The sequence below is a fragment of the Camelina sativa genome, chromosome 5, assembly GCF_030686135.1.
Source record: "Camelina sativa cultivar CO46 ecotype springtype chromosome 5, ASM3068613v1".
In the NCBI taxonomy this organism is placed as follows: Eukaryota; Viridiplantae; Streptophyta; class Magnoliopsida; order Brassicales; family Brassicaceae; genus Camelina; species Camelina sativa.
The window spans coordinates 6,776,125-6,790,401 of NC_141884.1; the positions used below are offsets into that span (position 1 = coordinate 6,776,125).

The following is a 14,277-nucleotide window of genomic DNA, read 5'->3' on the forward strand; positions in this document are numbered from 1 at the left end:
AAAAAAAATTGCATGGATGGATTCAAAAGCACTCGTATGAGGTGAAATTTAGAATATTTGTTTGGGCCACTAGACAGAAGACAATAATGGTCCCAAAGGAAATAAAAAGGATTAGTTAGATAAGATTGGGCCTACAATATTCCTTGAAAGCGATAATCTTAATATTTAATCTTCTTATATTCAAAGATCCAAAAACACTAAAACAGTAACATCACATATTCACATTCTCCAACTTCTGAGCTACAAAATATTATATTTCGTATTCGTGACACCAACCCACTGTCCCCTCTTCACTACTTTAGTCACGTCGCTGAAATTTCATGGACCCAAAAAACACTCACATTATAAACCTTAAGATATCTCAATTATTACTACAAGATGTGTGTTTCTACGTTATGAATTTGTGTCGGGATAACTTTTCATGTTTAAACCTCGATCCAATTCCCGAACAAGATATCTATATATAGATTTTTTGTAAGCACAATCATCATATGTATAGTTCGTTTTCTTTTCTTGATCGTCAATCCTATAGTAAGTTTACTGAGGTAGTAATTATTTGCTTAAATGGATTAGACAAACGGGTTTTTTTCAAATATATTTTAAAAATGGTAAGCTAAAGCGCCTAAGGTTAATATTACTATATGAAGTTTGTAAATTAGTAGAAAGGAATCATGATTTGGTATAGCGATGAAGAGAGAAGGATGATAGATTTCGGAGGAAGAGGACCACATTCTCAGTCCTCACATCCCACCAAAATGGTCCCTTTATTTTTGCAGCTTCCACCACCATTGAGCTTCCATTAATTTAATTGTTTATACAATTATAGCTCTAACAATTTTAATCGTCTATTCTTTGTAAGCATTACTTTGAACAGGTTAAGCGTTCATATGAAGAGAATTCATACTATGGTTGATATTGTTTGTTGAGAAACTCGTATTGGAAGCACGTTTTATCGACTTGAACTTTATGAAGCTAAAATCACAATCTATCACCATTTAGTCTTTCATAGCATGGTTTAAGTGAACTGTGTATCATGGTTTATCAACTTTAATCCTTTGAACCTAAAACTATGACAGGATCCATTTATAGTTTTTCTGACTGGTGTAAAGTTTAATACCATAGATACATATATATAGTGTTTAAACTTAAAACTCATAGTCTACATATGGACCAAATTATTAAAACAATGATAAGCTAAGAACGATGATGAATGTTATAAAAAGAAAATGTGATTATATTATTCAAATGAAACGCCTACGAAATTTCCATGAAGACAATGGCATGATAATAAGAAATTTTGGAAGACATACAGCTTTCAATCATTATCTACCCTTTTAAAAATCCCACATGATTTGTCTAAAATCTCCGCTTGTTGTTGAATAATTTATTTGGAAGCTTCTACTTCTATAATATATTATTAAAGATATATGCATGTAACTCATAAAATATTTGATCTGATAATGATTTTGATATCTCTCCTCCCGTGTCACAATCTCTTCACTGGCGTCGCGTGAGAGGCACGTGAGTGAAAGTTACGTGCAACATGGAATTGTGAGGAGGCTCTCACATGGCACTCCCCGTTTATATAAATATATATTCACCGATACGATCTATGATTACTTATATGATCGACTGCACTCTACAGCCAAAAAAAAGTATACATCGATTATGGAAGAATCATTCTCAGTGATAAATTAATTAAGCTATATCTATTTTGAGCATTATACGTAGTAAATATTTCTACAATCGTCGGATATGAATTATTGATACAATATACATTTATACGTAACACACTGATGCAAGCGAACCTATAGATAGATATGTAAAAATAGGTTTCAAGTGCGAGCAGCTTCCATGAAAGAGAAACACGAAACATAGAAAAAATGTTTCCGATTCGGGGAGGAAGCGTGTAATAACAATTAGTTTTAAATGCAAAATAATTGCATAGTTTTTGAGATATTGTCTGATTTTACAAAATTTCTTTAAACCGAAGTCATATCTCTTTTGTTTGTTGGTCAGTTAGTTGGTTGATTCGTTGGTTTAATTTGGTTGTTGAGTTTTTCTTGTTATGGAGTATATAATTATCTTTTTTTTTGTTCAAAGGGAGTATATAATTATCTATGTTACGTTTTTTTTTCCCTTCCATTTAAATCATTTGTCTTATGTTTGAAGTCTATATTATGATTCATACTATATAGGTTCCGTTTCAATTTTGATTATAACTAAGTTTTTTATACACGAGTTGGGTTTTGATTTACATGTCGATTTGAATATACTTTTTTATTTTTTCTTAAGCTAATCTTTTCCATTTCATTTAGGGCGATTTTTATGTTTGTGGTTTTGGTTTTCTATCATAACGCAACTAAATTAAAATAATACTCTGTTATGGACCAAACTTTTAATGTGACCTAAAATTTTTGTCTTTCTTTAGAAATAACGATTACGTTCCTTTGCCACGTGCAATACATATTGTGTAGTCCCCTAGTACGGAAGCTTCAATTATCGTTTCTTTTTTTCTTTTTGAAACTGCGATCAATCGACACTTAGCTAACTTTCAAAATAGTTAACATTAAAATATTTGCATTCATCTGTGTTCTTTTAAATTTCATAGATAATGATGCATGCAACACGGTAACCAATGTAATTAGGCGAATTATGTATTTACAAAAGAAATCAGTCGTATTCAAACCCAATAATTTGTGATAGTATATCCTAATTAAGTCCTAAAATATACTAGTAAACCTTTTAGTATCCTTTCAAAAAGTTCAAAATTCTTTTTTGAATAAATTTAGTCTAAACATTGAAGAAGCTCTGAGGAAAGGGAAAAACGAAAACAAGAAAGCATCATTCATTATAATAAATACGAAAACTGCATAACCGGGAAAAGGTCACTGAATTATAGTATTGAATGAGCCCCAACCAAACAACATTAAATTTTGAAGCTAATAATTAAATACAACAACCAAATAAAATTTAATATAGAAAAATAGTATCATAGTCTCATAGATGTTCAAATAAGTAAGTAAAGAAAGAGAAGACCCTACCCATTCGTCTCTCTGTCCTCTTCTCCCTTCAAACCCTTAAAATCTTCCCTCCCTTCACTCTTCATTAACTCTCCCAGTTTTCTTATTTTTGAATCCAATCCCCAAAACATACAAACACAATAGTAAACCAAATTTCTTGTCCCCGAAAGAGAAAAAAAATGAAACTCCCATTTCTAACCAAGAACAACTCTACATCTTTGTATTCGAATTCAAACTCATCATCATCTCATTCCTCTTCATGGCCATGGCCTTCTTGTAATCAAGAACCTAAAACCATGTCTTTCAGAGCTACCATCACTTTCACCAATCCTATCCACGACCAAGAAGACGATGAGCTCGACTTCGACCCACCGGAGATTTCAGATTCCGTAGAGAATGTGATAAAAGGGCTAAGGTCATCGGAGAGACTCATCTTTGAAAGCAAAGGAGAAACCAACTCTATACTTGAAGAAGCTACGAGTAAGCAAGAAGAAGACAAAGAAGAAGAAGAAGAAGGCTTCGTGCTCTTCTCCTTGGAATCGAACGACCCTTACACTGATTTCAAGAGATCCATGGAAGAGATGGTTGAAGTACACGCGCTTCACCACGACTGGAAAAGCCTCGAGACGCTTCTCCTTCAGTTCTTGAAAGTCAACGCCAAGGCCAGCCATCGTTACATTTTCGCGGCCTTCGTCGATCTCCTAGTGAACTTAGCACTACACACCAAAAAATCCATCATCGATAACGACATTTCCAAAGACGACGGCGTCTCAGCCTCACGCGCCGTCGAAGCAGCAGCCGGAGAAGCAAGCACTTCTTGCTGTAATAGTATGACTCTTGGAGAATCTCCGTCGTCTCCGTTGTCGTTCTACACGTCGTGTTCTTCCTCTTCTTCTTCCGATGAGACTTCCTCGACGTCCGTACGATTCTTGCCGTTGTCTTCATTGTTAGAGATGGATGAGAAGACTAAAGACATTTTAGTTTACAATGCTTAATTTGGCTTTTTTCTTAATTAATTTGTTCTTTAGCTTGATTAAAATTTGTGCAGAATCGTAACTTTTGGCTACACATATGAAATGGATGAATGGTATTAATATAATATTGGTATGTTATTAATTTTTTTCAATACTGTTATTTTCTTTAAAAAAATTATATAGGGTGATGATAGTTCGATTGGGCCATTTTTATACTTTCAAAATTAGACAATTGAATAGGTAATTACTCCTACATTTTTTAAAAATAACTATAAAGTATATTATAACATTTAGTACCTTTTATATCCAATAAAAAAAAATCATAAGTCATAACTATTGTAACTATTTTTGCAAATGCCCCTAAAATAAAATAAAATGGTAGTAAAAGATAAGTAGATTGCATATAATGCGTTCACCTTTTCACTCAAAATGTACATATGAAAAAGAACTAAATCTGAGTTGAATTCTGTGATACTATGGTGAACCTACAACCAATTAATTTAGACAGTGTCAACTGCCAAATTTTGGCATTTTTTTATGAGTGGAATCAGACAAAGTTATAATATGTTAGTAAAAAAATTGAAAACTTTGTTTGAACGTTGGGTGAACTGAGAACGGGAAAACAGTGAAGATCTTCTTCGCTTCAACGGCAGGTTTGGCTTTAAGATGAGACATGTGGGACTGTGAGTCTGTGACACAATCCTACGAGATTGTCTCCTAATCTATAGTTTTTTTTTTTACAACTACTTATAACAATAATAAAGAATAGGTTCATAACTAAATTAACATGGGCTGAATTATCAAATTATGTATGGTTTTAATTAGTCTCTGACATCGTGTTTTTGATAGATCTAATATGAGCCGTTGGTTTTGAATTTTAACTGTCGTTATTTATATATACATATAGCAGGGGTTTTTTGTTTTATAATAAGAGACCTGGTTCGTAATTCGTATAGTAAAATCCAAAAATAATTGTGACTGCAACAAAAAAAAAAAAAGAGCCCAGAAATTCAGAATATAAACAAAATATTAGATGCTGTAAGATATACCTGCATCCGCTCTTTTAAAAAAAGCCCTGACAATCTCTGCCTCTTTTGATATAATCTTCCACGAATATATATACATTTATAGAATGATTACTATTAATAAAAAATTAAGAGCGTCTAGTTTAAAGTATAAAGTAGCAAAAGCCAATAAATTAGAAAATTTACCGATCTTCTTCTTTTTTTTAACAGAGGTTTGGACGAGCGCTAGTAATTAAGGATGTGTCCCAACCTCAAACCATCTTTGAAGCATACCATCTAAATCGTGATTAATTTTTTTTTTTAATCTTTTGCTTTGCTTTCAGTTTGAATATAATGGGCTTAGAAAGGTTCAAGAACTCATATTGTATAATACTAGTTCATTTTGCATATATTGGAACTGTTTTATTAACTTCTTCAGTTGTTATTTTTTTTGGTAGGGATCACTTATTCAGTTATTGAGAAGAAGAATAAGTATGCTAATAAATAAAACACGTATGTGTATGCTAATTATGTAATTAGTTGCGGCTTAACGGTTATCGACGATGCTAGTTGAGAAAGATAAAGACAAATACTTTTATTGATTTGATAAAGTTGATGTAAAAACAAAATAATTGTCAACTCTCTACCTTCGAGATTAATCTTTCTGCGGTAACGATTATTAAAATCTCAAGAAGCTTCGAACTTTTGTATAAGTATCTGTATATATCTTACTATATTAAATGGGAAGTACAAATTTGAAATTAACCTTAAATATGTAAAAAATTACATTCAATTGCCATTAGAAAAACTTAATTAAAATTAATAAATTAATCAAATAAATATAATTAATTAAGAAACGAAAATCAAGGATACAATAAATAAAATAAATTATAGAAAAGTAAAAAAAAAAATCTATTAGAATCAAAACTATTCTGTATTAAAAAAAATTAACAGCTAAGATTTTAAAAATCTAATCAAATAAATTCTACATTTACAAATTTTATCCTACTATATTAATTGGGAAGTACAAATATGAAACTAACCTTAAAATGTGTAAAAATTACATTCAATTTCCATTAAAAAAACTTAATTAAGATTAATTAATTAATTAAATAAATAAAATTAATTAAAAAATTAAAACCATGGACACATCAAATAAAATAAATTGTAGAAAGGTAAAAGAAATCTATTAGAATCAAAATTAATTCGTACTTAAAAAAAATTAACAGGTAAGATTTTAAAAACCAAATCGAATAAAATATACAACTACAAATTTTATCAAAACAAAATTCCACCACAGGATAAAATTATTACAGACAAGGAAAGGAAGCCACAGAAAAAAAAAACAATGAATATTGTTTTTTATATGTTAGTAAAAATTGTGTTTGGTTGACAAATGTTTAAACAATTTTATTCATTACATGCAAATGTTTCAATAAACATTTTTAAAATACAAAAATTATAATATAAGCAAACCAAATTTTTAATCATAAACTATTATAAATAACATAATAATAAAATAAATTATTACAAATTTTAATTAAAAAAAGTTCAGCCCGCGGTTCTCCGCGGGTTAGTACCTAGTTTAACTAAACATTTCTAATCACTCTCACCAACTCTTCAGTCTTATAATTTTTGTTTCCCCATATCTTTCACTTTTCTTGGCTTTTTGTTACAATTTATTAGTATGTGTTAACATAGAAAACGAATTTCATTTTTCGAGATGCATTATAGTAGTAGGAATTTTAAAATGATTCTCGAAGTTTAGGCATATACAACTAATCACAAGTATAATAAAGAGTCATTAAAAAGGAATAATGGACGTAATTAAATAGTATGAGCATCAGAAACGGATAAAGTCCAAAATTTTAGGCCGTGTTTTGCTCTCTTGAGATTCAAAGTTCTCATTTATTAGAAAGACCAAATCTCATGTCACAGATTTCAACTTTAAGCTCCTAAATGTACCCCAAGCAACAATTCATTGGTATATCGGTTTTTAGCTTAACTAATGCAATGTGGTTCGTTATACCAACTTATTTGCGTTATCTCATTTCCATCAATTTAGTTATTTACTTCAGAAGTCTTCACAACGGTCATCTTCATGGCATTAAATTGTTACAAGTAACTGTAGTGACCCTGTTCTTTTCACTTACCAGTAAATTGGTTTATTTTGTCGAACCGATTTGATTAACCCTACTAGTAATCAAACCCAATAAATTTAAACCCGACTAGTAATCTTGTTCAGTCCCGATTCCAAATACTATTATCTGCTAAGCTCTCAGCTTTTCTACCCGTGTTTCAACTTTCAAACACACAAATCGAAACGATTTATTTAACCAATATTTTTTCTTGGCTTGTCCAAAATAAATCGGTTTATTGACATAAGTTAAAATTCTAGGAAAATGGAGATACCATTAATGGGTTTGTAATCTCAAATTAAATTGTTTTGTGAGGAATTATGTAGTATTGGGTTTCTCTAAAACATTTGGACTAGTAAAAGCCTGCAGGTGTGTCTGTTACTTTGTCCTAAAGCTCCAGTAATCGAATACATGTTTCTTTTACTTTCTAGTGGTGGACTCGAACTGGAAACTTACGCATCGCCGTCAAGTTTAGTGACTTTTAATTTACACCGTTGATGACTTTAACAAGTCTAGACGACTGGTTCACTCTTCGAACCATCTGGTCTCTAAAGTAACAGCCCATACTACTTTCAAGCCCTTAAACATGTGTGGGCCGATTCCATTTTGTAGTTGTATCTTCTTCTCAAGTCCACAATGGTCTTACAATACATAAACCTAAATTGCTTTAGTAAACATACTACTAGGTAACAACCCGCACTATTTGCGAAATAAATCGATTTAAAAAAAATTATTATTTTAGAATCAATATTTTTTTTGTGCCAAACATAATATATAACTAAAGTTTTTTATTTATTTATTCAAAACTGCGTTTTTCGTGTAAAAATATGTTTCACCCGTGAAATCTTGAAATGTGGAAGATAAAATATTGATAAAAATGTTATTATTTATTGCAACATGTTTTTTGTGTGGTTTAAAAATCAAATTCATATCTTTTATGTTTTATTTTGTAATCATAATAATTTTGCATGTTTCTTATGTAACAATAACAACATATACTAAATTACTCGATAGTTTAACTAATTAATTTTATTATATGTTAGTAACAATCGGATTCTAAACTAAATTTTCTGAAGATAATATAATTTATTGATTTAATATTTGTGATTAGGCTATTTAAATATTTTGAGTTAGTCGGTTTGTTAATATTTTCTATAAATAACGGATTATTACCACAAAAAAACCATTATGAAAAAATTAATGAAATTTCAAAATTAACGTATTTGTGTAAAAATACATTTCACCCATGAATTACGTGAACGTGGTAAAGAAAATATTTATAAAATGTTACAATTTATGGAAATATATATTTTTGTGTGCTTTAAAAATCAAATTTTTATATTTATGGTTAATCAAGTAACTATAACAATTTTTCATAATCTAATAACCACTCATTTTAAATATATTATGATTTTTTTGGGTACTAAATTTATTTATAATGATAAGGGTTATTGTCTCATTCCTTTTTAATAGCACATTGATTAGTGTACAATTAAAACGTATATTCCTATTTGGTTATCAATATTTCTATTTTTAATGAATAATCACACTAAATGTTGAGATTAATTAGTTTACATACTTAGATATTTATAAATAATCACACATCATGATATCCCCTAATTTGTTGTCATTTATATATATATATATATATATAAATCTATATTTATTGGGAATTAAGTTTCTTTAATGAGTTGGAGATAATTCAGGAGTAATATATTTCTTTTTATAATCAATTATAATAACTATTGAAAGCTTGTTATTTAAATTATTATGGTAATAATACTAACATAAAAATAACATTTTTTTATATGATTTTGTTCTTTATTTGTTTTAACTTTATATGTTTTTATAGCCTTTTTAGAATATTTTACTTATATTGATTTCTTAAAAATAATATAACTTTGACTTGTATATTTGTAAGTAAATTTTAGTAATATTTTGACTTAAAATAGTATGTAATAATTTTATTAGTTTTAATATGTGATATTTAAATTTGTGTAAGAATTGATGACATATCTAATTATTATTCAGTTAATTGTGTTTTTTAAAATATAGTGGTATGTTAATGTAATTATGTAAAAAATTTAAGGGTTTTTTTGCTAAATATGTCTCGAGCTCTCTGGTGACGACACATTAGCTTTTTCAAGAGAATGTTTCTCTATTAATATATAGAAGATTTGTGAGAAAACAATTTAGGCATGTTATTAAAAAAACATGAGCCTAAATTTCATTCAATTATTATATATGTTATTATTTATAACAGATGAAAACTTAAAATAATAAATTATTGGTGAAATTTGGGAACTAGAGTTCGAGTCATGTTAATGCGATTTCAGTTATACTCAGGCATGTCATATTAGTCTCGATTTCCATCTAATATCCCAGTATTGAAAACACAAACTCATTAGATATGGTTACAAACGAAGAATAGTACAATATAAATCTATATTATAGGCCAAAAGTTCTGAAGTTTTGAGGAATTGTGCTTCTGAAGCCATTAATGGAGGAGCCACGAGAATCATACAGAATCGTTATTGCTCCTTTTATTGCTTATCGTTAATGCTTCTTTTATTCACAGATGTCTGAGCTCATAATTACTAGTTGCTGCTTAGTCTAATCTGAAATTTACTTCAATATTGATTACCATATTTACTACTTGGTAGTTGGGTCATATATTTATAGCACCCATTGATTATTCTTTCAACATTAATTATGAATGCGTGTATTTATAATCATAAATATTACCAGTAGTAGTAGTATAGCCTAGTTGGATGAAGTTAAGTATTTTAAATGCGATTTTGGTTTTGGACTTTTGTGATGAGTTTCTAAAATGGAATCGAACCACCCGGTCAGGTCGGTCTAACTCTGATTCTAAACGTTTGGTTTAATTCCACGCGCACACAATTTTTCGAGCGACACACAAGCACACACATACCAACACCAGTCTAAAAGTGTTGATCAGTGACTTGATCACACAAAGTACTTTCTATTTTGAGTTTAAAAACTTTGGATTTGTAGTGGTACGTAAGAACTTTTGGATTTTGTAGTGGTACTACGTACCAATTGGTACCACCCAGTCAGTCACCCACCAGATGGTCCAAGCGAACAAAGTGGATTTTGAACGATTTTTTTTTTTCTCTCTTATAAAATAATAGATATCCTCTTTCTTTTATGTTATCCCGTTAATTTATATTACGAAGTTTATAAATTCAAAAGAGTTTCATGTAATCTCAAAAACAATTTAATACTAATCGATTAGAAGATTTTTTTTTTTTTTTTAAATGTATGTGAAATGAATGAGTTTTAGATTTAAAAAGAAAACACCAAGTGTCTAATAGTACTTACACAATCACTATTCACTGAAGCTGATACCATTTACGATTTAAAAAAAAAAAGAAAAAAAAAAAAGAGAACAGTATATTTAAAAACAATTACCTTGATGAACTAGAAATTACTGGGTCAGTGAAGAATTAAATACCTTGGGGACCAATGTCAAATCTCTTACGACAAAACTTTTATTAGAAAATGTAATTTCTTGAAATGTCTGTAGACCTGAGTGGACCACTAGACAAAAACTAATAATTACTTGTAAAAATTACTTAGTTTAGCAACAAGAAAAATTGCAAATATTTTAAAGGATGTATCATATAGGAGGAAACTGTAAGAAGGGTTCGTCCAAATTATCATCATCAATAAAAATACACAGGAAAAAGAAGTAATGTGGTAATAAAACTGTACAGATAAGTGTCTGCCTCACTATTTATTTATGTACACACTCTTTCTAATTATTACGAGTACCAAATCCCAATGCACCCTCATGTCTTTTACCGCCAAAATCCACAGGTTCGCTACTTTTCTATGACTGTTGTATTCATTATGACTTTACCTTATGAGTTATTATGAGGGTAGTAATGAATCATTATGATGAAAAATACATTATATATACGTTGTCGCAGTATAATGTACTACTATTATTTTGGATTAGTTTGTTTCACCTTACAATTAGCATGTGTATATTGTTTGATTTGCATATCAGTATATGGATTATGGACTATGACATTAATAGTAATAGACTTATACATTGCGATAATATTTATCTCACTATCTTTCTGTTTGTAAAATTTTGATTTAAGAGAAGAGTAAATCTATTAATGAAATACTTAAACACTAGGATTTACCCCGTGATACATCAAGGGTCTATTTCTTTTATTTTTTTGTTTGTTTTATAAATCAATAACCCGTGCATTCTGAAGAAATTAACAGTCAAATATTTATAACAAATATATCAAAATTTAAGTTATATGTATGTATTAGTTTTTTTTAGTGTAAGATTATATAATTGTATTTGACTGTTAATTATAGGATTTAATCCACAGTTTACTGCAAAATAATTCGTTCTCTACATTATCATAAATGACTCAATTTAATATATCTAATATTCTAATATTGATAATGTTAGCAAAATAATGAAATGATAAATTATCTGTGTAACACCAAATTAATGATAATTAAATTTATATTCATATTGATCCAAATCATTCGCATAATATATTCATTGTGTGTTATTTTAACTTTTAATTGTAAATATTCATTATATATTAAAATAACTCAAATGTAAAATAATATATATCTGAAAATACTTGTTTGGTTTCAAAAATCCTAAAAGAATTTTAAAATATATATCCGTTTATAAAAATTCAAATCACATCATATGCTGAAAAAAAAATCTAAAATTTTCTTAACTTTATGTATTAAATAGTAATTTAAATAATTAAATATAAGATTAAATAAAAGTGAAAGGAAAATTTTATTTTAATATAACATATTGCTTTAAATTAAGTAGATAGATTTTAGAAAATTAATATTATCAAATAAGGATATGATTGTGTTTGGTTGTAAAGATTGTAAAAAATTTAGTTGAGATTTGTTTGGATACAAAGATAAGAGAGGATGACACAAAAATGTACTTAAAAAATGTTAAGATAGATTGGCCTAGAAAACGAAATTAATGAAGAAAGTAAACTTGCTAAGAGAACCTTTTTAAACAGTTTTTGACTGTGCCGACCAAAAAAAAAACAAACAATTTTTGACTGTAGATTTACGATTCTATTTAAAAGTTATTACACTTCTCACATTTGAAGATAGAACTTAAAAAGAAATCAAACAAGAACATTTGGAAATTAAACAGGAAAAAGACATGTTTGGTTGGTTTATTGAGTCAATATATATTAGAGATGCAAGGCTCTAATATTGAGATCCAACATACAAAAAAAAAATGTTTTGGATCATTTTAGGTGTGAATGGTTGCAGCGGTTAAGACGGACTAAACTTGTGAATGGTAAATAAAAAGCGATCTCGTCCGTAGACGGATTTGTTCGTCTTGACCACTGCAATCATTCACAAGTTTAATTCGTAGTGGTGCGGTCCAAAAGATAAAAAAAAATACTGCAAACAAACTGCCTACTATTTTTGTGTCTGTCCTATTTTTGGGCAGAGTAAACCACAATCACTATTCAAACCCTTTGAAAATAATAGCAGTGGGATAAAAAAAATTATGTCATATTTATCAACAATCTAATACTCCATATGTAATAGTTTTGCTAGACAGAATACAATATCAATCAACTAATCCATTTTTCATCATTTGATATATGACACGTGCCAATCAACTCTTGTCATATATATATATATGTCCGTTTTTATAATCATATTCATACCCAATGATTTAAGACTTGCCGTACCGAACCATCTTTACATACCACACGAGGATTACTACTTCTATTATTACCAGATCATGGTCACACCCATTGAATTGATCATACAGTATTTCCTAATCTGACCGTGCATGATTAATAATACATTAACTATAATCACAAATATTTTTAAAAAAGTAATGATCACACTCTCGACATCAGAAGTTTTCTTCCATGAAGTATATACATCTATCTTTTTTTTTTTTTGTCACTGAAAATATATTAATAAGCTTATTTTGTTTAAAACAAGTAGAATACAAACGCCCAAAAGAGAGAAACTAAAGCCGGTGGACGACATAATGTTCCGAAGTATATACATCTATCTAACAACCAGTTTTTTTAATGATCTGACCTTTACAACCATATTTTTTATTTTTTTACTAATCACCACTAATCTTCTTTATTTTTCGATTTTACTTTAGCTTAATTATCACTATTTTCTTTTTATATCTTCAGAGACTCTTTATAAAAGCCTCTTCGTAATTAGTAATCAATAACATTTTTCATTTTAAACAATGTTCAATCAATTAATTTACATATATAAATTATCCTGAGGACCTATTGTTCCATGTATGCCCCATGGTAGAGAAATTTTTTGGACTTGCCACTAAACACACCGACATACATTTTACAGTCTGAAGTTTGCTTACTATATACTGGCACACTTCCAAAGTAGAGCATACAGTCCGAAATTGGCAATAAAGGGTTAACATTGGACTGATGTAAACTCCGTGGTCTGGTACTCGAGATACTAGCACACGGCCAAGCTATTGGTTTGAAACTAGTAACAAACTTAATTAGCCGTATTCAACATACCAACATGAGGTTCAGAAACAAAATATACAGTCACATATTGTAAAGATCTGTATATACGTACTTCCGAGTTTAGTCCAGAATAAGTTTTCTTTTTAAGGTTGGTCCCCATAAACTACGAAAAATTCTAATCCATATCTCTATCTAATTCTTCATTAAAAAGGTTTTTTTACCCCAAAAATGAATGCATAAAGGCCAAACAAAAATAAGTTGTTATCTATTGGAGAAAAGTGACGAATATAATGTAGAAATACAGTCCACATTCCAGTAGTGCATAATTTAAACATGCACGGTTCATATCTGAAAAGAAAAATAAACCCTAACAATCGAAAATATTGGGTAATAAAAATATTATTGTACTGCCCACTTCGTACATTTGACAATATCTTACGTGATAGACTGCATAATATATATCATGTGAATAATAAATATATAAAAAGATTTCACGTGGACTTGTTTTGGGGAACCTTCACGTCATCGATCGTCCTAATGAGAGTCACGAGTGTCATGCACAAAACAGATCTTTAAAACTTCTATTCTTTCTCGATTTTGGCCGAATACAACAACAAAAA

The 14,277-nt window shown here is 29.2% G+C and overlaps 1 pseudogene across 1 annotated transcript; it reads left to right on the forward strand.

Moving 5' to 3' along the window:
- The first annotated feature begins 3,010 nt into the window (after window positions 1-3,010).
- Window positions 3,011-4,149, forward strand: LOC104785927 (transcription repressor OFP15 pseudogene; annotated as a pseudogene). The gene has a single exon (XR_015598450.1). The product of XR_015598450.1 is annotated as a transcription repressor OFP15 pseudogene (transcript).
- Window positions 4,150-14,277: the final 10,128 nt, after the last annotated feature.